The sequence below is a fragment of the Peromyscus maniculatus genome, chromosome 11 (genome assembly GCF_049852395.1).
Source record: "Peromyscus maniculatus bairdii isolate BWxNUB_F1_BW_parent chromosome 11, HU_Pman_BW_mat_3.1, whole genome shotgun sequence".
NCBI classification, from domain to species: domain Eukaryota; kingdom Metazoa; phylum Chordata; class Mammalia; order Rodentia; family Cricetidae; genus Peromyscus; species Peromyscus maniculatus.
In genome coordinates, this window is record NC_134862.1 from 46,627,479 (window position 1) to 46,653,476 (window position 25,998).

Here is a 25,998-nt window from a genome sequence, read left to right on the forward strand (position 1 = left end):
CCCAGATCGGCCCGGAATGTGTCCTTATCCCTTCTCTCTCAGCTGCCCAAAGAGGGTCGTTTGTGAACCCCCATGGCTAGACTGAAATGTCAGCTTTTAATAATTAGAAAGCTCTCCCTTATTTGTTCTCAAACATCACATGCAAGCCAAGCAGTGGTGGCACACGCCTTTAATCCCAGCACACGCCTTTAATCCCAGGCAGAGGCAGGCGGATCTCTGTGAGTTCAAGGTCAGCCTGAGTTACAGAGAGAGAGTTCCAGGACTAAACAGAGAAACCCTGTCTCAAACACACACACACACACACACACACACACACACACACACACACACAAATGAATATATGCAATAATCTCAGTGTAACCCTCAAATGTGTACAATTATTACGCATCAACTCAACATTTAAAAATTATGCATAAAAGCCAGGCGGTGGCAGTACATGCCACCACTTGGGAGGTAGAGGCAGACCGATCTCTATCTCTATGAGTTCAAGGCCAGCCTGGTCTACAGAGCCAGTCCAAGATAGCCAGGGCTACACAGAGAAACCTTGTTTCGAAAAACCAAAAAGAAAAAAGTTACACACAATAGCTAGGCAAGATGGCTCAGTAGGTGGCATTTTCCATGCAAACCTGACAACCTGACCCCAATCCTGGAGCCGATGGCAGGGGGAAACCGTTACCTGTGGTGTGTGTACACACACACATACACACATATACACACACATGCAGCACACTTCTCATACACACACAATAAACAATTTGAAACTAGGATTGAGGGCATAGCTCAGTAGTGGAGTACTGGCAAAGAATACATGAGGCCAAAGGTTTGATCCACAGCGCTATCAATAAAGAAAGTTCTGGAAAAGTTCAGAGAAATTTGGAGTGCCGACTTAAATCTTCAAACAGGAAACATCAGTCTTCTTTAGCCAGCCACAAGGTTCTGTCCCTGTGTTTAGTGTGGTTTCTAAGGCCAGTGACAGTCTATAATTGCTCACAAAATTATCAGTATATGCATTTTTCCTTAGAAAATTAATAACTCCCACCTGACATTCAGAGGCATCGGTGATTCCAAGAAACATTAACAATCCCTTACACAGATTAAGACCTGAAGCCTTAAAAGATTTTTGTTTTCTGTGCTTGAGACAGGGTGCTTATTATGTTACCTTGGCTATCCTGAAACTACATAGACCAGGCTAGCCTCAAACCCACAGAGATCTGCCTGCTTCTGCCTAAAAAACGTTCTAAGTTAGCAAGCTAGAATAAAAAAAAAAAAATGTGAGAATAAGGAAGGGTGCCCATGGTATGCAGCAGATTGGAATCTGGCAGAGGAGAAAAGAGGAATCCCATGACCACAATTTAGAACAATAGCTAGTGAAACTCTGGGTGGGGTCCCAGATTCCTGCCTCCTCAATCTAGGCTCTTCTTACATGGTGCAGTAGCCAATCCTTTCTCCGGCCATTGCTTATACGCTAGACTTTATGTCCTTTAAAATGATTTTTCTGTGATACAGAAACCTAATTATGGGGAAATCCACATGTTTTTAACAGGATATTCAAGCATTTAAACAATCCTAGCCCCAGGCATCTGTAGATATGAATAAATGCTCAAAGTTCTTTGTCTGTGGATTCAAATTAGTTTCTATACAATTAATTTTTTATGACAGATATGCCTGAAACTCTCATTAGAAACTCATTTCTTCCTGAGAAAAATTGTTTTTATGCATCCTGTGTACCTAAATTTGGGGTCTCTGTTGTACCTAGTCCATTGTGGTCCTATTTTAAATGTCTCTGTGAGTATCTAAATTTCACAGACAAACCTATTTTTCTATGAAAATGATTTATTTAGTGGGCACTCCTCTATAATACTAGTGAGAGCCTGCACCTGAGCTCATGAAGTGTTCCTACTTCCTGCTTGATTATTTTGATTTCTCTCTGCTTTCACATTATTAGCAAAAATGTTAAGCAAGGTATCACATTTAGTGGGGACTCTGCTTGCTAAATGTAACATTAAAACATCCGATCTAACATACTGAACTCGAGGAAGTGTCAACTGGTATCAGAATTCTCCAGGAAAAGAAAGGCATTTAATATTTTCAATAAAACCTCTTGAAATAGTCCCTTTTTTTTTTTAAAAAAAAAAAAAAAAAAAAAAGGAAGATACTTTAGCCTAAGTTACCTAAGACTTTTTTTTTTTTTTAATCTACCAATGTTCTCTGATCTAGGATTTAAACAAATATGGTTAAACTGCAGGGGGAAAAAAAAGCTCCTGGGCATGAATCACTGCTTACATTCTTTTCCACCCACAAACAATTTCATTTGGGAAAGCTGCCACATAGTATCGACAGTGACAACAAATGGCATTGTCCCATGAACATCTGTTTCCGACTCCCACACTGATACTGTGGCAGGGCACCTCCGAGTTAGCTGGTCTTCACAAATCGCTGAGCTACAAAGGAACTGGAAATCGCTGGTACAACGAGGTTTTATTATTGGAACACAGGAAAACTTTATCATCATGCTGGGAAGTTGTGTATCTTTTAAAATATTGGAACGGGGGTTATGTTAGCACATTAAACCATGCGGAAGACTACTTCTGAAGAGAAGGGAGGAAAAGAATGTTCCCTGTCTATTATGTCCTTGGATTGCGCTCCCCATTCAATCTTCATATAACTTTCTCACCCAACCTCAACTTAAAATTGTTTTCTGTTTAAAGATGTTATTGCAGCTAGTTTCTTGCAAAAATTGAGAACAGCATACCGAAGAACTTCGAAGCCAACGTGATAAATAAACACTCTTGTTTCTCAACAACAACACAAATTAAATTGAGTCAAGACCTCTTAGATGCTCTTTCATCATTTCCCCCCCTAAATTTACACTGCCACGCTTACATTTTCTGAAAATCTGGCAACATAAAGCTAATCAAGACTCCTCCCAGGAGACCCTGAGTCCCCATGTTCAAAGGGGGTAGATCCAGTGTGGCTGCTGAGCGCCTGTGTTCCGTGCCTCACTGGGCTAGCCTGTCATCAGCCACAAGCAGGAGGCAAATGGCTACTGTGCTGCCCTTTTCCCTGCATGTCATTCAATTTTTTTTTAACAAAAACCACACTGGAAAAGAAAGTTGCTCACAATGGGAATTCGAAATTCCAACTACTTGCACATTCCAAAGAAAGCTGTATGTTGCTGCAGCCAGAACTTTATCTCTCTTCTTGGTTAAAAATAGGCTCACATCTTAAAGAAAATGTCATACTGGGTATACAGTCAACATATGACTTCCATATACATTCTTTTAATGTTTTATTCTACAAAGATGCATTGGAGCAAATTCCATTCTATACTGCTGACCTCTTTGGCATGACTCAACAGACAATCAAAAAGGTCAGTGGTTAAAACATTTGATGGTGCAGCGCGCCTTTGATCCCGGTGATCAGGAGGCAGAGGCAGATGGATCTCTGTGTATTCCAGGATAACCTGGTCTACATGGTGAGTTCCAGGAGAGCCAAGGCTATGTAGACAAGACTGTGTCTCAAAAACAAAAACAACAAACAAAAATCCCACTTGCTGTATAATCCTGAGGACTGGAGTTCAGATCCTCAGAACCCCCTTAAATGCCAGATGTAGTCACAACCCACCTGTAATTTCAGCACTCAGAAGACAGAAACATGGATGCCTGAGCAAGCTGGCTAGAGAGGCTAGCTAAAAAGTGAGCTCTGGGTTGGACTGAAAGACCCTGCCTTGACTTGTGTGGTGGCACATGCCTTTAATCCCAGCACTCAGGAGGCAGAGGCAGGCGGATCTCTGTGAATTCGAGGCCAATCTGGTCTATAGAGCGAGCACCAGGACAGCCAGGGCTACCCAGAGAAACCCTGTCTCGAAAAAACAAAAGAAAAAAGAAAAAAAGAAAGATCCTGCCTCAAAGAATAAAATGAACAATGATCATGAGAACAAAAATATATACTTGCTGACTAGAACTCTAAATGAAATAAACTGAACTGACTGACTGCAGATAGGGACAAAAAAAAAAAACCTCTGCTGAGGAATAATTCTATTACTGTTTTATCTAGAAAAAGATCCTTACCAGAGTAAATATAGTTTATGAATAAGTGGTATCAGTTTCTATAATTACTATAGAATTCAATGCTGAAACCCACCAATATATCCTTGAGAATGATTAATCATTCAGTCTTTCACTGCTACTCATGAAAAATGTGTTTAGGTTTTTATTCATTTGTTTATTTTTATCTGATTCTGTTTTCCTGCTGATTTTTTTTTCAATCAACGTATTTGAAATTTGTGTTGCTACCACTTTTACCTATGGTGTGAGGATTGATTCTCAAATAATCATGGTCATGATTAGTTGTCAAAAGAAAGAAATTAATCTTCAGAATCAGACATTAGGCTTGGGATTTTAATGTTCTCCTATGTGAATCTTTTCATTATATATAAAATGGAGGAGGGGCTGGAAAGATGGCTCAGCTGTCAAGAGCACATACTTCTCTTACATAAGACTCAGCTTTGGTTCCCAACATCCATGTCAGATAGCTCACAACCACCTGTAACTCCAGTTCCGGGGGATCCAACACCTCTGACCTCCAAGGGCACCAGCTTTTACTTACATATACCTATACACAGACATATAAGCACATATATAATCAAAAATTAAATTAAAAAATAAGATATAAAAGTGGTATGTGTGTTACATGGGGCAATACCAGCATATGTCATATTGTTCATGGTTTCCAAAATGTCATTGGTCCTCACAAGACCCTTATAAAATACAGCTATTTTTGAGACATTCTTTACAAGTTTGTTATCCTGGCCCAACATGGGCAAAGACTAGGTGTTTCATAGCTCAGCTTTGTGCTGTATGTATATAAATGTTCTTTTTGTGGGGTTTTTTGTTTGGTTGGTTTTTTCTGAGGCAAGGTCTCTCTACGTGGCCCTGGCTGTCCTGAAACTAGCTGTGTAGAACAGGCTGGCCTCAGAGATCCACCTGCCTCTGCCTCTTGAGTGTTGGGATGAAAGGTGTACCCCAGCACACAGTGCCTGTATTTAGAAATGGTTTGACCAAGGCCAGGAGGACTTGGGCTGAAATGTAAGAACTGGCCAAGCCTGTCTATGATGTGCACCGCTGAACTGCCGACAGCCCAACATCTGATAATAACCAAATAAGCCAACAAAAAAGCGGGGCCACCAGAGCCGATTTTAGTAAGGAAGTGCAGATAAAATTCTTCATCACACCTTGTGTCACCCAAAGGAAACGTCAGGCCGCCAATTTCACAAACATGCCAGGAAAAGAATTTCCTTGGCAAAGTGACAGAATGGAAATGCCCTTTGCAAAGATCAATTAACCCCCTGGATCCACGGGCTTCTTATGCCCGGACTGACTACCAGGCTCGGGGAGAGGGTGCTTGCCTTGCTATTTTGGGACATCTTCTTTTGTTCATTCTCGCTAAGAATAGTGGCAAAGCTCGGGGTGCTATTTATAGCCCCTAAAGCAGCCTGACTCCGAACACTTTATTCATTTATATTTCCCGTGTTTATTGTTCCCTTACCTTTTTAGTAATTAAAGGTGTTCATCCAAGATTTTATTTAGTAACAAATCAGTTGTAAATAGCGTTTCTTTTAATATATGAAAGCCTATATTTAGACTCAATAAAATATTTCACTCCCACTTCCGTTTTAACTAAAAACAGTTTCAACAGGGGTGGGGGTGTTTGGTGTTTGGCCATTTGGTGTTTTGAAATTCAGAGTCCAGCACTGAGGTGGTAATTATGCTTTCTCAAATTGCTCCGCTTTTGTCTTATCTTAGACTGCCGTTGTAGCCAGCTCATTAGGTGTTTATACCCTGAAACTTATCTGATTGTAATAAAACATGGTTAAGATGTAACATTAAATCTAAAGTTTTCTCAGAATGGTGGCACCTGGGACTTTCTGTGAAACTGGCGCAATCCTCGGTGGTATGAAGCACCCAGAATCAGAAAAGGACAAATTTCTACACAGCCCATTTACTGGGTGAGTGGCACCTTCTCCCATTGCCGGCACCTCCCTGGGAGGATGGTCACATCAACACAGTTTCTTCACCACACCTAAAACTCAAACCGTTCACCCCGCCAGCCTGAGAGCCCGCACTCCAGGACCATTGTGGCCTGCTCTACAATGCAGGCCGCCTCCACCACACCGACCAACTGGAGGCAGTCTGCATACATTTTCAAATCTGATCAACTTTTAAGACCTCCAGGGAAAGAAAGGTACCGTGAGCGGCCCTGCTGCTGCTGAGCAGGGGGAGGCCCGAGGAGCACAGGTGGTTGGGAAGCCACGGTCCCAACTGAACATCAGCTCTGCCTTCACTGCCTCAAAACCCACTAGAATGGACACAATGGGGGCTTTTATTTCAAATGCTCTATTGGAGTAATAGCTGGCAGTTAATTAGCGCACTCAGCCTCAAAGGCTCTCTTTTCAATAACATTTTCAGTTCCTCTGCTCTAACACTGATCAAGCCAAGAGATTCGGTCAAAATGGGAGCAGCTCGGCAATCATTTATTCCCCGACTCTCAACACGAGGTAATTTAACGTTGGATTTGCCCTCACTTGAAAATGACAGAGTGGGGGAACTGTTGTTTTAAGTACCATTTTAGTGTGCTTTGGCCTGATGTTTTATTTTGATAAAGTTATGGGAAATAAACACTCCTTAGCTCAGAGAGTTCTGTGAAACATCACATCTGTGTACCGACTCCTTTCTGCTCTCAGCTAATTACTGATAGTCGGGCCTCCCACTCTTCCCACCATGAAGTGGGATCGGACTCAAAGCTGTGGGAAAAATCTACAGCCAAAACTCAGGAGATGTTTTGTGGATATTCCTGTCTCTGAAGGTGATCTGTCTGGTGCATTTGATTTACAAATCAGAGAACACTAAACAAAGTAGTTTAAACACAAATTAATTGACTAATCAAGAATTCTCACTAGTTTGCCATCTGGGTAAAGAACTCATGATAAAGAAAGTCAACTGCTCAAAAACAGTAATTTCGAAAAAGGATGTGTGTGAGGAAAGGTAGATTTGCTAATTTACTTATTTACTCAGGCTTTTTGGTGCTCTGGGAGGGGGTCTTGGTACGGAGAGACTGGTCTCGAACTTCTGGTTCTCCTGCCTCCATCTCCAGGGTTCTATGGTTACAGGTGTGCGCTGTCATGTTCTCACTTCAAAAGATGAACTCTTACACCATCCCTCAGTTTGCCGACACATTTGACACAGATTCTCCCAGAATTCCCCCACTGATTTAAGAGCTAACCCACACAAACTGACAACTTTCTGTCCATTCTACAAGCTCATTCTCACTCTCACACACACACACACACACACACACACACACACACACACACACACACACACACACACACAGAGAGATAATCGCAGAGCCAAAGCCAGTTCAGACTCATTCACATATTAAGTAGATTTCTGAGCAGAGTTTTGACACTGAGTATCTTGTGAGGCCTCCTGATGGTCATTAAAGGGGGTGGGGGGCAGGTTCTGACTTTTTAAAAATCAAAACCATCAGACCCTTCAAAATGACTGGGTATTTGGGCTCCCTGCACTCAGAGGGCAGACCATGGCAGATCTCGGTGGTTTCAAGGCCAGCCTGGTTTACACAGTAAGTTTCTGGCCAGCTAGGGCTACATAGTGAGATTTTTTACTTTTGCCGGGGGTTGGAGACAGGGTTGTAGCAATGGTTGTCCTGGAACTCGATCTATAGACCAGGCTTGCCTTGAACCCAGAAAGCCGTCTGCCTCTTGCCTGAGGGCTGGGATTAAAGGTGTGCACCACCACTGCCCAGCAGCTGTTGTCTCTCTTCACCTGGATGAATTCCTCAAAACCAAAGACCAATAAAGTCCAAGCCCACAACAAATGTAGAAGACGGCTCCAGCCATCTTGTCTTTCTACTGGTGTGTACCCACAGCATACCAAGAACAGGCAAACATTTCTTAGGCTGCGTACAAATGACTCCTTTGTTCAGTTCTAGACTTACATCAGTTATACTGCCTCAGGAATGACAGGAACTTGAACAACTCACTTCATCTTTCTAGCAATGTTAGTTAGAATTAAATGATTTTCTTATTTTAAAAGTTATGTGGGCTGGAGAGATGGCTCAGAGGTTAAGAGCACTGACTGCTCTTCCAGAGGTCCTGAGTTCAATTCCCAGCAACCACATGGTGGCTCACAACCATCTGTAGCGAGATCTGGTGCCCTCTTCTGGCCTGCAGTCATACATGCTATATACATAATAAATAAATAAATCAAAAAAAAAAAAAAAGTTATGTATGGTCTCCTATACTGCAGGTGGAACTCAAACTCTTTAAACAGCCAAGAGTGGCCTTGAACGTTTGATCCTCCAGCTAGGACAACTGCGTGCTGCCATGCCTGGTTTATGTGGTGCTGGGGAATGGACTCAGGGCTTCCTGCCTTTTAAATTTTGCTGAACTTCTGAAGACCAAGAGCTTCATCCCTCTCAGAGGTAAGTGCTCATGGATACACACATACAATTAGAGATGTTTTCCAATGTACTTTTAAATCAGTGACTTTATATAATTCTAATCCTACATGGAGAAGGCAAGACCAGGTAAATAAAACCAAACACAAGGCTGAGATTACTTAATGCAGATTGAATATCCCAAAAGTCAGAGCCCCAAAACCTGAAGAGCTCCAAATGAATTCGTGTTTAGACTTGGAATCCATCCCTTAAGTATCTCACTGTGTATGTGCAAATATCCCCAAATCAAAAAAAAAAAAAAATCCAACCTGAAACTCTTTAATGCTGAAGCATTTTAGCCAAGACAATCTACAGTCTACCACATGATTCTTCTTAAGCACAGAAATAAATTTCTACATTATGTACATGCTAAAATGTTTATAACCTGCTTAATAATCTTAACATAGGGTAACCCTGAAGCTGTTTCTAAGATCATTATGAAACCATACTACCTTATGTGAATTAACTTTTTTGCAGCACTAGGGATTAAAGACAAGGCCTTACACATGCTAGGAACCCCAGCTGATACTTTGTTTTGGTGTTTGTTTGTGTTGAGACAAAGTTTCACCATACAGTCTTGACGGGCTTGGAACAGGAAGAACAAGCTGGCCTCAGACTCCGAGGTCTCCCTGCCTCTGCCTCTAGAATATTGGAATTAAAGGCACGTATGCTACTCCCAGCTCCCACCTTGCCTATACAGCACAAATTCTCCAGAACAAGGAGAGGAAGCCTAATGGTACCCAGAATTAGCCAGCTGGGGTTATGTAGAGAACGCGGGCTGATGGAGGCTGAGGAGCTGGCACCAGTTTAATGAGGTTGCCAAGACTGCACTCGCTGCAGAAAAAAAATTCCTTCAGCCTTCAAGCACAGTGGTCTTGCTAGGCTTTGGGTCAATGGAAATTTGTCTGGTTGGTTTTTGTTGCTGTCTATCCCAGGCTGGCCAAAAACTTATACTTCCCCTGAACACTGGAACCACAGGTGTATGCCACCATATACGGTGAACAATTATTTTGATGAAGAAAAACTCAGTAGATACACGAGGTTATTATCGGATAGTCACCGTGGTCGTCTAGATCTAAAATCCCATTAGATTACAATGTTACCATCTAGGTAGACTATCTTTATCCTATACATAAGACATTTCAGCAGGCTTGCAGTTCAGAAGCAGGGTTATCACTAATGACTTAAACATCAGGACCCATCACTCACATAGCCATCCCCGCAAGGCACTCTGAGGGACCAGGGCCGTGGTATGCACAAAGTCTAATATTCTTACAAAAATGCCAGAGGAAGATACTCCCTGCATCCTCTCCCATGAGTTTGCTAAACTGTGTCGGCTTCAGGGTCCACAAGGCTGTTGTCAATCTGTGCTGCATGGGCTGCTGCTTACACCAGGAAGGCAGGGGAGAAGCTTTCTTCCAACTTAAGACAGTCAACAACAGATCAGTCTGTTTTTCTCCTGGCCCCCAAATGTTCAGAAGTAAATTGAGTGCCAAATATTAATCCTAACTGGAATATCAGGAGACCTAAGAATTATAAGATACAAAATACTCATTGCTGTTGGCAGGGTAAGTGACTTTGGTGTCAACATTTTTACATTCCTCTATAATTTTATGTTCCTCTACAACTCTCTGGGTTTGTTTTAATTAATTAGTTGTTTGTTTGAGACAGGGTTTCTCTGTGTAGCCCTGGTTACCTTGAGACTGGCTCTATAGACCAAGCTGGGTTCAAACTCAGAGATTGGCCTGCTTCTGCCTCCCAAGTGCTGGGATCAAAGGTGTGTGTGTGTGTGTGTGTGTGTGTGTGTGTGTGTGTGTGTGTGTGTGTGTGTGTGTGACACCACACCCAGCAGATTTGTTTTATAATCTAAACACCAGCCATTGCTCTGCCATGGGATGAGAGAAGTCACAGAATGTTCTGTCTCGGATATTTTGTATTAGTGGAGGAAGGTAAAAGATCCCTTAAAAGGAAATCAAATGGTGAAGGATGGCAGGTAAAGCCTAGAATGGATGTTTACAATAACTAGAAATACAGAGAGAAAAAGTCTATGCCGTGGTGTAGGCACAAACCAAACGGTGGGTCAAATTTCTCTAGGACCCAGACTGAAGCAACCTATTTTTAGGCTAGTAATGTAGCTCAGTGGTGGGTTACTTGCTACCAAGCATGAGAGCATGGGTACCATCTTAGCCAGGGTTTCTATTGCTATAACACACCACTACCATAAGCAAGTTAGGGAGGAAACTAACTTCCAGTTAAGGCTCTGGGGGAAGTCAGGGAAGGAACAGGAGCAACAGGAACCTGGATGCAGGAGCTGAAGCAGAATCCATGGCGGAGTGCTGCTTACTAAGATGCTCCTCAAGGCTTGCCCAGCTGGCATTCTTATAGCACCTGGGAACATTTGCTCAGCAGAGGTTTCCTCTTGGCAAATAACTCTAGCTTGTGTCAAGTTGACCAATTAAAAAAAAACAAAAAACAAAAAACAAAAACTAAGCACTGGGTAGGGTAGGGTTAAAAAAATATCATAACATCATTTTAACACGGCATCTCTTGCTTCCTTGAGCTCAGAGCCATTCTGAGGGCCAGGAGAGCCACGTGGCACAGTTACTAACCACCCTTAATATGATTCCCTGCTGAATCTGGTGCCTGGTTAGTTTGTGACTAGCATAGAAGGCAGTGTTGACCAGACCCGAGGCCTAATTACCGACCTAAGTTTGGATCCTCAGTGACTGAGTTATTTTGCAGGTTTTCCCACAGTTGAAGTTCAACAAGCAATCCTTTGCAAGGTGATGATCAAACTATCAGTCATGCTCATCGAGTGACAGTCCCCAAGGGATTACCATATACTGCCAAGGGTAGGTCCTGAGTCGCATGTACAGTACAGTCTCTCGACGGCACTAGCAGAGGAGCCCCCCCGCCCTTTTATTTTGGTTTTTCGAAACAGGGTTTCTCTGTGTAGCTTTGCGCCTTTCCTGGATCTTCTCTGTAGACCAGGCTGGCCTCGAACTCACAAAGATCCGCCTGGCTCTGCCTCCCAAGTGCTGGGATTAAAGGCCTGTGCTACCACCACAGCCCGGATAGGAGCCCGCCTCTTAAGGGACTCTGTGAGATAGATGCTTGAATCCAGAGGCATGGGTGGGTTCACTCAGCTGCAGGTGGGTTTACTTAGTTATACTAGATTTTCTAGAATGGGAAGGCAGACTCAATGGTTTCTAGAAAGCAGACCCAGGTCTGGGTTTGCCTGTTCTGGGTGTCTGGGAAATGTTGGGGCTAGCCCCTGGAGATTCTGTTTCCCCTTACAGATGGCTGTCAAGACCTTAAACTAAAAACTGACTGTTGCCTGTCATATCTTCTCTCAGTACTTTCTGGAAGAATCGATCAGCTTTATTTACCTCAACCTCTGTCACACCCCCTCAGCTCTTCTCTTGGGCTGTATCATCTTCCTGGCGGCCTCAGGCCTTCTTATAGCTTCTCTTGGTACCCACCCGGCCCATTTTCCACCTGAAGTTTGAGTAGTTTTGTTTTTATTTTTAAACAATAATCTGCTGACATAATTATCATATTTTTTTTGTTCCAGACAAATAAAACACAAACTATATACATGAGCTGGACTTTTCCAAATGCTCTGATCCTTTACCAGGCATTGGCCTTCCCAGCATCTCTTGGAAATGAGGAGCCAGTTCCTATCTCAGGTCTTTGGCTCTGTCTGTTCCGTGCCTGGACAACATGTCTTTGTTCATGAGAGCTTGTTCTTACTGCCCAGACCTCAGCTCAAGAGTCATGCGCCCCCTACACACACACACATAGCTCAGAAGTGGAGCTGGCTGCAGGCTCCCGGCCTCCTGCCATTCTCCCTGCTCATTTATAAGTTCTGTCGGTTAACATTTCCTTTGTTAGCTTGTCTATCATCGGCTTCCCTCCTACTGGAACAGGAGCGCGTGCGCACACACAGACACACACACACACACACACACACACACACACACACACAAGAGGGTGCCCTTGTTGATCTTGTTAGCTACAGTATCTCCAAGTCTAGAACAGGGCTTGGGGTATTGTGGGAATTTCATTAACATGTGTTGAATGAATGAGTAAGTCATCACTCTGGGGTCAGATGCAGCAATAAGCAATTTTTAAAAGCCAATGTGGTCACTTTAGGTCCACTGGGCTAGACAGTCCCCTCCACGTGTACCAACACTTAGAAAGTTGATTTGGGGCCATTAAATTGACTATGAAATAAAAATCAATAAATCAACTGGAGGGTTAAAAGAATTTTCTGCTCAAAAAGAAAGCTGTCCTGAAGAAATGTTAGCACATCACATTTGTTTAAACTAAGCATGAAACACAGACTAAGACCTCAAATACCTGTGTATAAATAACCAAAATGTGCCCAGAAAGAATCAGACTCTTGGATAAAATAACAAAAGTAATTTAGCACTTAAAAGATGCCACCTGCACACAGACCTGTGTAACAGCAACAAAATCTAAGCCATTCAGATGGTGCAAATATCAAATGCACTTTCAATTAAATGCTGCCAAGATGATCTCTTGGTGGCCCACACCTGTGGCTCAGCATTCTGGGGGCTGAGGCATGGAGATTGAGAGTTCTAGACCCATCTGAGCTCCATGCTGAGACTCCCATCTCAAAAAAACAAACCAAGACACACGCCCCCCAAAAAAAGCCCTGAACAAAGTCAAGAAACTATACTGGAAAAGTATTCACTGTCTAGTAGGTTAGTAGGTGTCTGTTATATTTTCAGTTCTTCCACTGTGCCCTGCCTAAATGTCCCTGGTGCCAAGGCTTCAGTATTTAAGAACCTTACATTAGAGCCGGGCATAGTGGTTACACACTTTTAGTTTCCAGTGCTTGGGAGGCAGAGGCAGGTGGATCTCTGAGTTCGAGGCCAGGCCGGTCTACATTTTCAGAACAGCCCAGGCTATGTAGAGACCCCATCTTGCGAACAAACTAACAAACAAAAACAGAGCCATATGTTAGTGACCCTGTTCAATCTGCCCAGCTTTCTCTTGCTTGTTTTCTTACAGGCCACCTTCTAGGATAGAGACTAAGCCAGACGCCCCAAAGGCACAGCCAAGGCACCCATGGTTTCCTGCCAGCTGTTTACCTCTATGCCTCTGCCTTCTCATCTGGCTCTGGACTCCTACTCTGCTCTCCAGATCCTCTCCTTGGCCACTTTTGTCCCTCTTGGGCTGCCTTAGGTGCCCTCCAAAGGGCTTGTACTACATCCTGGACAAGCTGCTGTCTCTCCGTTTTAATTTTTGTTGGACGAATGCAGTATTGCTCAGGAGCTGGCTTGCCATCTATGGGAATTAACATGGTCTGGTGCCAATGTCGTGAACCTCGCTGTGAGCACAGGATTGTTCGAGAGCCACACTACCAAGCAAGCCTAAGCACAGGACTTCAGAGTCTGAGCTTGGTGCCATGCTCAGATGCTGCGTCTCTACGGGATGCTGAGAGGATGTTGATGTTGAGAAATAAATGGACCCCGGGGGACTTAGCAGGTGTTCAGTCAAGACTGCTCTTGCCGCTGTCTCCACACACTTAGCACAGGGATTACCGCACGGTAATTCTATCTGTGTGATGAATGAGTGAATCAGCGAATTAATACACGGATCAAGCCTAGTCACACCTACTCAACTGGAATGATTTGAGTGTGAACTAACTCTAAAAAAGTGCTCCCTCCTAGTGAGATGAAGGAATACTATGTGGCTCTAATTTTTATCTTCTATATTGTTTTACAATTGTGTGTTTGTGTGTGTGAAAGTTTTATCTTAGCATCCATTTGAATGACACTCGCTTGTCTAAGCTGAAACAAAAATAGAGTGAAGAATTTTTTTTGTTTTATTTCTAGTCATCTCTCAGCTACAACTAAGTATGAATGTTTTGAAAGGCATGTCATCTCAAATGGGAACTAAGGCAATTGTTTTCATTGCAGATAGGTGATGCGATTTGAATCTAGTGTAAACAGCAATATTATTGTACCCAGGCATCTTCCCACCCTTAATTTCCGTGCCCAACAGATGCAGACTTTTTTCCCTCGGAGCTGAGTAAGAATCAATTAAAGTACATAATAATGTGTTAACTAGCTAATACAGCAGTTAACATTAAGGGGCATTTCAAACCTCGGCGTTTTGAGCAACAGAGCTGTTCTTTCATTTGCTCCGTAAGATCTATAATTGAAAGAATACCGAGAGAGACGCCTTTCATCAGCTCCGTGAGTTACATTTCCTGCTTTGATAACTGTACAAGGAGAATCTAAGGCACTTCAAGCTACCCAATTACATTTGATTAGCGAGTCAAAATAATGTAAGAGCTTTTCATCACCCAAAGGAAAACTTTTGAAGAATTCTGTTACCAACGCTTCTGCACAAACACTAATCTATATCATTATTTTTTTACAAGGGAAATGTAATATTTAGTAAGTTTTTTTTAATTAGGCCTCTTATTCATCACAACTTTAGATCAAACAAGCAAGCCTGTGAAAAGATGCGTGTGGCAATGAAGCTTGGGTAGATTTCAGAGTCGACAGGATACGGTGGTCAAAATAAAACATGCCTTACATACTCAACTGCAGAGAGGCAGCCTGAGAACAGGATCTGCACTCAAAAACCCTGGAGCAGAATCAGCCGCTACCCCTAAACCTGTGTGAGCATGTACGTCATCATCCACTAGCAAATAAAGGTGAAGATATCTAAATTTAAATAAAAGAAAATCAGCAGTGCTTGTTAAAAAATCCTTAAAAAGCTGGGCCATGGTGGTGCATGCCTTTAATCTCAGCACTCAGAAGGCAGAGGCAGTCAGATCTCTCTGAGTTTGAGGCCAGCCTGGTCTACAGAGCTGGTTCTAGGACAGCCAAGGTTATACACACACACACACACACACACACACACACACACACACACACACACACACAAAAAGTGTCTCAAAAAACCAAAAAAGACATCATTAAAAACATTGTTCCGAAGATAGTTTTTCCCACTAAGGACAGGATACTTGCCTAATAAAAACAAGGGGTGTGGCTCAATAACACCACACCTGCGTTCATGGGACCTTGGGAGGGAGAGAAGGAGAGACAGACAGACAGACAGACAGACAGACAGACAGTGGTGGGAGAGCGAGGAGGGAAGGAGGGGAGAAAGAGCCGGCAGGAACTTTCCATGTACATACAGCAGGCTGGCTTGAACCTAATCCGAGCTCCTGCCGTTGACTTCCTAGTGTTGGGATTACAGGCTGCATCACCGACCCCAGGGTCTCCTTCCCATTGTGTGCATGCTTAGCCAACATGTATCTGCTATCTAAGACATTTCATTTCCATAAAATATGTTCAATTTAGCCTTTAATCCCAGCACTCAGGAGGAAGACAGAACTCTGGAGTTCAAGGCCAGCCTGGTCTACACAGTTCCAGGTTAGCCAGGTGTATAGTAAAATCTCTGTCTCAAAAAAAAAAAAAAAAAAAAAAAGTTTTCAACATCATCTGTTCTATTGCTCTGGGGTAAGAAATGCAATTCCTGGCAGGTGGTCCTGCTGTGGCCTTAGAAGCCAACACAAGGCCTGTTTCTTTTATGCAGTTACACCGGACTGTCCTCTGTCTCTACCACGTCCTCCTGCACAGTGAGGGGCAGGCTTTGGACAGCAGGTGAATTACTCCTGTAAAGGCAAAGCCTTGAGCACACTCAGAAGCTGGATCAAGTTTGGGGCAAGGTTAATCCTCAGTGAAGTGCAGTCCAGGGGCATCCCCGAATCTCCATGGCAATGCGCTCTGAGATAAACAGCGCCACAAGGCCCTGTGGACTTCAGACTTCTGATGTTTCTCCACAAGGTTTTGGCTCTTCCTTTAGACTACACCACACATGAAAAAATGGGGCCTGGGAAGTAGCATAGTGTCAGAGTGCTTACCTAGCCCCTAGGAGGCCCTGAGTTCAAACCCCCACACCATTGTCATTAAAAAAAAAAAAATCACAGAATTGGTCATGTAGGTAAATCACATGGCATCTGAAAACATTCCCTAGGAAGGTAAAAATAAGGAAACAGGTGGCTAATCTGTTGGCCTGGATGGAAACATGGCTCAGAGACCAGCATCGAAATACATGTCATGTACAGAAACCGGAAGGCTTTTTGAAAACAAAACGAAACAAATATTTGTAAGGAAATACTTTCTTTTCCTTTTATAGTTAGCATACAAAGTAATGGGTTTTCATGCACACATGTATACTGTCTTCTTCTACATCCATGCTCTGGAGAGGGGAATTCCAAGTCACTTTCCTATGAGTGTCACAGACCCCATCTATAGCCACCATGCTAGGTCTGAGGCCTGGTTCTCTCTCTCTCTCTGGCCCATCAGTGGAAACGCATGCGAACAGTGGATCCAGTGGAAGAATTGGAAGAAAGTTCTATCTACTGCAAAGAGATACTGCAAATTTGAGGTCTACTCAACTGTCTCTCTTGTCTCACCCATCAGCCTCCTGAGAGTGCCTTCCTCCACACTCCACCTGAAAGGTGACAGGCCACAGAGCCAAGGGCAGGGGTAAGAAATCATTAGGTCCACCACCCTGCATTGCAAGTCCCTGGGGCCCTAAGGCAGGAAAGACAAAGAATAATGGAAGCTGAGGAGGAAGAGAGAAGAATCTGAACGGCTAAGAAGAGTGGAGAAGATAAGGCGAATGACAGGCTAGGCTAGACTCCCAAGCAGCCAGCAGGGCTCCCAAGCCCCCGGCTGCCCAGGCTCCATCTGGTAGGAGATGGCCTAGAATTAGGTTTTAATATCCGACACTGGAGAAGCAGCCAAATGTTGGAGGAGGGTGATGGACTGTCTGCCCTTGTGTTTGGCTGTGGGTGGTATTCTCGGGTTAGAGATGGATGTCCCTCCCACAAAGAAGAGTAGTTTAAACGCCCAATTCCCATGCAGCCATTCTGCAAATAGATGTTGAGCTCCTGTGTGATCGACTTCCCAAGCTGCAGAAGCACAAGTCGGAGCAAAGCCATTCTTTAGTCACCCCGGGAAATAAAAGGATCTATTTCTCTTCATGGGTTCAGGGGGCAAAGTCCTTCAACAGTGCGTGAAGAGGTGTCAGGCATGAGGCATGTGTGCTGCATTTGCTCGCCTGCTACCCATAGATGCTGGGTGCACACAGGATTCCAACACAGGGAATCTCACCTCCCTAGCCTGAGGAACTCATCCTAACAGGCAGGCAATCCACGGATCTGCCAGTGAAGTATGTGCCCTTCTGGGCGAGTGCAAGCCTTAGAGCAAGCAAGGACGCTAATTGTCATCAGCCAGCAGGCCTGGAACCCCTTCTAAGCAGACAAGCTGACAAAACCACCCCTGACTATTCTGTTAGGAAACGGTACCGGCCCTGGGAGGCTGGAGAGGGCAGGGAAAGCCCACCCAGGTATTCGTGAGTGGGAAGGAAGGACCACCACCCTGCTGGCACACATCTGGTACCCTCTCTGTGTCTCCAGGTGTGGGCCAGTTTACAAGCAAAGCTGTTTCCAGAACAGGCCTCTGCTCCCCATGCAGACACTTGTCTGTTCTGGACCAAGCTTAGTGTATGGGTCTATGTTCAATTTCCTACAAGCTCCTTTAATTGAAAGAAAAAAAAAATCTTTAAGAAGCAATGAATTTCCATATGCCTGCGTCAAGTTAGGAAAAGGTACCCTATGCAGTGAAGAGTCCCAAGTCTGAGGCCTATGGGCACAGGTGTGGGTGGTGACAGCGACCAAGCCCTCTATGGTTTATGAACGACTCCCATTCTTCCAGTACCTCCAAAATGACTCAGCTGGCCATGTTAACTTTAAAGACCAATTATGTGATGAAAAGGACTGACTTATTTTTAAAAAACAAACAAGAGAACATCTTTGGCCCGAGAGGACATTCATTGGTTAAGACAGGGTTGTCCCTATGAGCCCCAGTTTTCCTATGAACTCCTGATCCTCCTGCCTCAGGCTCCCAGGTGCTGGCTATACAAGTACGGGCCACCATGTTCAGCTTGTAATTTTTTTTTACTAAACAATTAACTCTACACAATTATCACTACAGACTAGTAATCTCAGAAGTGCGATGAGGAACAGAGAGATGTCTCCTCGAGAATAAAGACTTTTTAAGTGTGAACTGGGACCCCAGACTTTTCTATTTCTCTTGGAACAAAAAGATGGCGCCAGGACTGGCAGGAGACTGGAACCGCAGGCCAGGCTGAGATCCCAGCACTCGGGAGGTAGAGACAAGAGGACTAGGGGTTTTATGGCTAGCCTAAGTTATACAATGTTCAAGTCTGAGGCCAACCTGAGCTACACGAGTCCTTGTCTCAAGAAACTATAACAAGGTGGGCGCTGGTGGCGCACGCCTTTAATCCCAGCAGTTGGGAGGCAGAGGCAGATGGATCTCAGTGAGTTCGAGGCCAGCCTGATCTAAATTGAGTTCCAGGACAGCAAGGACTACACAGAGAAATTGTTTTAATCTTGAAAAATTAAAACAAACAAACAAACAAAAAACCCAAAAAACTGAAAGATGGTTTTGTGTGCTGAACTCATGTCACGGAAGAAGCTCTGTCAGCTCTGCACTCAGCCTACAGTGAGGATGGACCCGATCAAAACCACTGCTCTCCATCACCCGACTCCAGGACCCGATCAAAACCATTGCTCTCCATCACCCGACTCCAGGACCCAATCAAAACCATCACTCTCCACCGCCTGACCTCAGGACCCAATCAAAGCCATTGCTCTCCACCACCCGACTCCAGGACCCGATCAAAACCATTGCTCTCCATCACCCGACTCCAGGACCCAATCAAAACCACCGCTCTCCACCACCTGACCTCGGGCAAACCTTACTGTTCCCATCACCCTCGGACACACACCTGCCCTGGCTTGTTAACACTTAGATTTCTCAGCTGTGCACCACCCTACGGCTCTCTCCCCAGACTCAAGTAGATTACATGCAGACTGAGAGGAACAGAGTTTGTTGGCAGTGTAAACAAAGCCAGTGTAAGGTAGGATATGTTGGCTTCAGAACAAGGAGTTTTTTCTTTTTCTATTATCTTTTTTTTTTTAATGTACATTGGTGTTTTACTTGCATGTACCTCTGGGACTGCGGTTATAGACAGATGTGAGCAACCGTTTTCAGAAAATGGAAGGATCTCCCATGCTCATGGATAGGCAGGATTAACATAGTAAAAATGGCAATCTTACCAAAAGCAGTCTACAGATTCAATGCAATCAATCCCCATCAGAATCCCAACACAATTGTTCACAGACTTGGAAAGAAAAATACTCAACTTCATATGAGAAAACAAAAGACCCAGGATAGCTAAAAGAATCCTGTATAATAAAGCAACCTCTGGAGGCATCGCTATCCCTGACCTCAAGCTCTACTATATAGAGCTATAGTAATACAAACAGCTTGTTACTGGTATAAAAACCGACATACGGGCCAATGGGATCGAATTGAAGACCCTGACATTAATCCATGCACATATGAACACCTGATTTTTGACAAAGGAGCCAAAACTATACAAATGGAAAAAAGAAAGTGTCTTCAACAAATAACTGGATGTCAATATGTAAAAGATTACAAATAGGCTGGGCGTTGGTGGCGCACGCCTTTAATCCCAGCACTTGGGAGGCAGAGCCAGGCGGATCTCTGTGAGTTCGAGGCCAGCCTGGGCTACCAAGTGAGCTCCAGGAAAGGCGCAAAGCTACTCAGAGAAACCCTGTCTCGAAAAACAAAAACAAAAAAAAAAAAAAAAAAAAAGATTACAAATAGATCCATATCTGTCACCATGCACAAAACTCAAGTCCAAGTGGATCAAAGACCTCAACATAAATCTAGTTACACTAAACTTAATAGAAGAGAAAGTAGGAAGTACTCTTGAATGCATTGGCACTGGAGACCACTTCCTAAATATAACACCAGCAGCACAGACACTAAGCACAACAATTAATAAGTGGGACCTCTTGAAACTGAGAAGCTTTTGCAGGGCAAAAGACATGGTCAATAAGACAAAAAGAGCCTACAGAATGGGAAAAGATTTTCACCAACCCCACATCTGACAGAGGACTGATCTCCAAAGTATATAAAGAACTCAAGAAACTAGACATCAAAATACTGAACAATCCAATTAAAAAATGCGCTGAAGAGCTAAACAGAGAATTCTCAAAAGAAGAATCACAAATGGCTGAAAGACATTTAAAGAAATGCTCAACATCCTTAATCAAAAGGACTCTGAGATACCACCTTACACCTGTCAGAATGGCTATGATAAAAAACACTAATAGCAGTCAATGTTGGAGAGGATGCGGAGCAAAGGGAACACTCCTCCACTGTTGGTGGGAGTGCAAACTTGTACAACCACTGTGGAAATCAGTATGGTGGTTACTTAGAAAATTGGCAATCAATCTACCTCAAGACCCAGCCATACCACTCTTGGGTATATACCCAAGGAATCTCAATCATACCACAAGGACACATGCTCAACTATGTTCATAGCAGCATTATTTGTAATAGCCAGAACCTGGAAACAACCTAAATGCCTGTCAGCTGAAGAATGGATTAAGAAAATGTGGTACATATACACAATGGAGTACTACTCAGCAGAAAAAAAACAATGACAGCATGAAATTTGCAGGCAAATGGTTGGAACTAGAAAAAAATCATACTGAGTGAAGTAACCCAAACCCAGAAGGACAAACATGGTATGTACTCACTCATAAGTGGATTCTAGATATAAAGCAAAGAACAATCAGACTGCAACCCACAGAACCAGGAAGGCTACATAGCAGGAGGGTCCCTAGGATGACTGTGGCTTATAATAAGTTTTGGTTTTACTAAATTACTGGGCAAGCCTCAATGAAACATTTCAATTAGGATAAGAATTTATCCTGTATCAAGCTGATAATAGAAAAATAAATTTAAAAAGTGAAAAAAAAGAATGAAAGAGTAACCCCCCCCCAAATGTACATTGGTGTTTTGCTTGTATCTCTGTGTGAGGGTGTCAGATCCTATGGGACAGGAGTTACAGATAGTTGTGAGCCACCATGTGGGTGCTGGGAATTGAACCCGGGTCCTCTGAAAGAGCAGCCAGTGCTCCTAACCGCTGAGCCATCCCTCCAGCTCCCAGGACTTTTTTCTTCAATGAGAAATGGGCTGTGTTGCCATGGTTATGGCTAGTTTGCTGTGCTGTGCAGACACCAAGTTCAACAAGCTAGGGAGGTTAAATGGAGCTTTGCAGCTTACAGATGTATACCTACTAAACAATTTCATATTTCTGTTTTGGTGGGGGGGTTGTTTTGTTTTGTTTGAGACAGGGTTTCTCTGTGTAGCCCTGGCTGTCCTGGAATTCACACTGTAGACCAGGCTGGCCTTGAACTCACAGATACACCTGCACCACCACACATTGGCCTTAACTCTATTTTTAAAGTCTTGAAGAACCATGAAGGGAAAAAGATGAGAGTGGGGTGGAGAGGGGAGTTTACTAATGGGGGGGGGGGTAGAGGAATTCTTTGCGGTGATAGAACTGTTCACGTGCCTGCACCCCAAGAATAATACATCCTAGGGAAGGAGTGGGAAATTATATTTTAATGGAAACGAGTTACTAGTGTATGGAAGCTTCAAGGTGCCTTTTGTTTTTGTGAGACAAGGTTTAGCCATGTAAGCAAGCTGGCCTAGAACTCACTGTCCTCCTGCCTCTGTCTCCTTAGCACTGGGGTTACACATGTGAACCCTGACAGTCTGTGATGCTTTCTTGGCATCCCTGAAGAAGACAGGTGTAGGGCTGGAGATGGCTCAACATCTTTCATCAAAACAGACTACCAGTGTAGTCTGGGGACCCACATGGTGGAAGAAGAACCGCCTCGAAGCTGTTGACATGCGCGTGTGTGTGTGCGCCCCCCCCCCCCCACATACACACACAAACAAAATAACTTTAAAATGGAAAAAACACATCAGTCAAGAATATTCCTCCCAGGTGGGCGGTGGTGATGCACACCTTTTTTTATTTTTCGAGACAGGGTTTCTCTGTGTAGCTTTGCACCTTTCCTGGAACTCACTTGGTAGCCCAGGCTGGCCTCGAACTCACAGAGATCCACCTGCCTCTGCCTCCCAAGTGCTGGGATTAAAGGTGTGCGCCACCACCGCCTGGCGATGCACACCTTTAATGCCAGCACTTGGGAAGCAGAGCCAGGCGGATCTCTGTGAGTTCCAGGATAGGCTCCAAAAGCTACCCAGAGAAACCCTGTCTGGGGTGGGGGGATTCCTCCCCACTGTTAAGATGGGGAATGCTCAGATGCCCACCAATGAACTAACCGAAGCACAGACTACCCATGGCCAAGAAGCAGATGCAGATAACAGGGTCCTCATATCACAAGACTTACTTGTAACTGACTATATTTACCCCCGCCCCCATCATCAGCAAGAGCACAGGATTGTTTCAGATCCTGGAAGCTGAATACCAAAGGGGACCCCAAAAGCAGGGTGCCAGACTGACTGGCTTACCCACTCTCCAGATTTACAAAGACGGAACTGTCCACCTCTAGTGAAGGAAATCAGTCTCCCGATTGCCTTGTAAATCTACATATGATCTAATTATCTTATTGTGGCTTTTTGTTGTTGTTGTTTATGAGCAACTAACAGTAGAGGGTTTAACTTAATTTGCTTTGAGAAATCTGGTTGGAGAAGAAGATTACAAGTTCCTTTCTTTCTAAGAAATCTCTTTCTAAGATGAACTGCGTTGTACCCAGAGAAGTGAAGCAAAGGTAGGCGAAGAGGCCAAGAGTGCCCAGGTTCGGGAAACTGCCTGAGGGAGCCTCAGGAGTGGGACTAGACCAGATACTCCTGATCTCAGTTACTAACTGCCAGGCAAAGGCAGGAGTCGGTGGGAGGGGGAATGTGGGAAGATGCTCATATTCATTCATGTCTCTGTGTGTGTGTGTGTGTGTGTGTGTGTGTGTGTGTGTGTGTGTGTGTGTGTGTGTGTGAGAGAGAGAGAGAGAGACAGAGAGAGAGACAGAGAGAGACAGAGAGAGAGACAGAGAGAGAGACAGAGAGAGACAGAGAGAGACAGAGAACAAGAACTAACTTTAATAAAGAATTAGGGCCGGGTGGTGGTGGCACACGCCTTTAATCCCAGCACTCGGGAGGCAGAGCCAGGAGGATCTCTGTGAGTTCAAGGCCAGCCTGGTCAACAGAATGAGATCCAGGACAGGCACCAAAGCTACACAGAGAAACCCTGTCTCGAAAAACAAACAAACAAAAAGAATTAGGGATTCTCAATCCATGATTAAGAGTGCTGCCTGCTCTTTGCAGAGGACCCAAGTTCCATTCCCAGAATCCACCTCAGGTGGTTCACAACCATCTATTTCTTTACCTCTAGACCCATTCTGACCTGACCTAAGTGCCACTGTACACAAATGCTCACATCCTCACATATACACACACATTAACTAAAAATAAAATGAATCTTTAAAGTTTTAAAATTGGGGCAGATCCAGTACAAGTGTATTGGTTAGTAAAGATGCACTGTGGTCTAGTATGGTGGCATAGAGCCTTAACCTCAGCATTTGGGAGGCAGAGGCAGGTGAATCTTTGAGGCTGAAGCCAGCCTGGTCTACAGGGTTACATAGTGAAACATCCATCTCAAAAAAAAAAAAAAGGCAAAAAAATTAATGTTAAAAATAAATGTGACTCTGCTTAGATATTCTGTAACGGATCAGAGAAAGAGAAATCTTGCCCCCGCCTTGGCTGTTTTGATTTAGAGAAAAACCACACTTAAGAGCTGGCTTCGACATGACTGAATTCCTTTGACACAAACTCCCCAAGTCTCTGAGACCTATTTTCCACAGAAATGCTAGTTACGAGTTTCAGTCAGGATTAATTTAGACTTTTTTCTTATTCCTACATGTATCAGAATCATTCATGGAGGGGAAGTTCTTCTATATCCATTCCCAGAATCCTCTGAGGACATCTGGTCTCATTAAAAGATCAAATAGATACTCCAGATTCGTTAGTTGTTTAACAAAGTGGGAATTATTTTCTCACTGTACTCACATTTGTGAGATAGATATTCAAGTCACAGGCGATGTACAACAGAGGCAAACGGGGCCTCTTTCTCCTTCCTTCACCAGGACACCTCTTTTCGGGAGGTTAAGTTCATCCTGAACATAGGCCGGTTTGAAACAAGTTCAGAGGGGTATGTCTCCTGTCTGTGGCTGACATGTGACCTGGGTGTCCATCCTGCTTTCTCCTTCTACCCATCTTCTCTGGCAGGAGGAACACACACCGCACATGCCTCGTCCCAAGCTGAGAGCACAGAGCAGAACCGGGACCGGCCTTCTGGCCTGCGCAGTTGCGTCCGCGGGGCCTGAGTGCCTGGGGTGAGTGCTTAGTGAGGTTGCACAAGGGCCCAGAAGCACTAGCTGGTGGATCTACCCGAAATGGCTCCCCAGTGGCTGAAAAGAATTATTGAGGCTTTCTAAAGTGACTCATTCTCTCTCCGGGGTCATCCGGGCCCAGGGAAAACCTGTCTTGCCGATTATTAGTGATGTAATGGTGGTGGTGATGGACTTCTGATAACCCAGAGATCCATCCGCTTTAGCTTTACGGGCAAAGGTCTGTGGTCTGGGAGTCAGAGGTCACCGAGCTTGTGTGCATGTGTCTGACTTGTCTGTCTGCTCGTCTGTCTGTGTGTGTGTGTGTGTGTGTGTGTGTGTGTGTGTGTGTGTGTGTACACTAGGGAAGGACACACAGTCTACTTCTCTGACCCTGAGTCTCGGTTCTGCCTTCACTAGGGGTAAACACTCTCTGGGAAGACAGTCCAGCTGATAAAGCATTTGCTTCTGGCTCCCCAGAACCCACGTACAAAGCTGAGTGGACGCGAGGGAGACAGCCAGACTGCCATGCCTGTGCAGAGGGAGAGAGGGAAGAAACAGAAAGTCTGGTCAGCCAGACTCACTGCTTTTGCACTGGATTCCAGAAGCTGGAGAGTGGAGAACGATGGAAGACACCAGACCACAAACCCTGGCCACCACACATGCAGGCACATGTGGACAAGCACACATGCGAACACAAATACCCACATGCACAGCCGTGCACAGCCATGCACACACACCAACAGAGACAGACAGTGGGTACCAACCGCCTGATTCTCACCAGCTTTGGCTCTGAAAACCTAGGCTACATCTCTAGGCAGTGGGGACTGTGCTTTTTTGGCACACGTGCTTTTTCAAAAGTGACAAGTGGCCGACTATTAATTTTTCCACTCAGATGCCATTGTTCAGGATGGAGACCAAAGTTGTTCTTTGTATGAGAATGAAAAACCCAACCAGCTGAGGTGTTCGTGTGTCCCCTCGATCCTTTCCCTTCCCAGTTGTGCTCTCTGGGACTCACTTTTATCATCTTTCTGTGTGTTGATTTCCACACCGCTGCTCTGAAAACTAATTCCCTTCTAACATGTACCTCATAGATATGAAGCAAAGTC

General features: G+C 44.2%; 1 protein-coding gene across 6 annotated transcripts in view; it reads right to left on the reverse strand.

The window, feature by feature from the left end:
• Nr5a2 (nuclear receptor subfamily 5 group A member 2) overlaps window positions 1-25,998 on the reverse strand; it is a 138,359-nt gene that overhangs the window by 88,710 nt on the left and 23,651 nt on the right. The window lies entirely within an intron of this gene.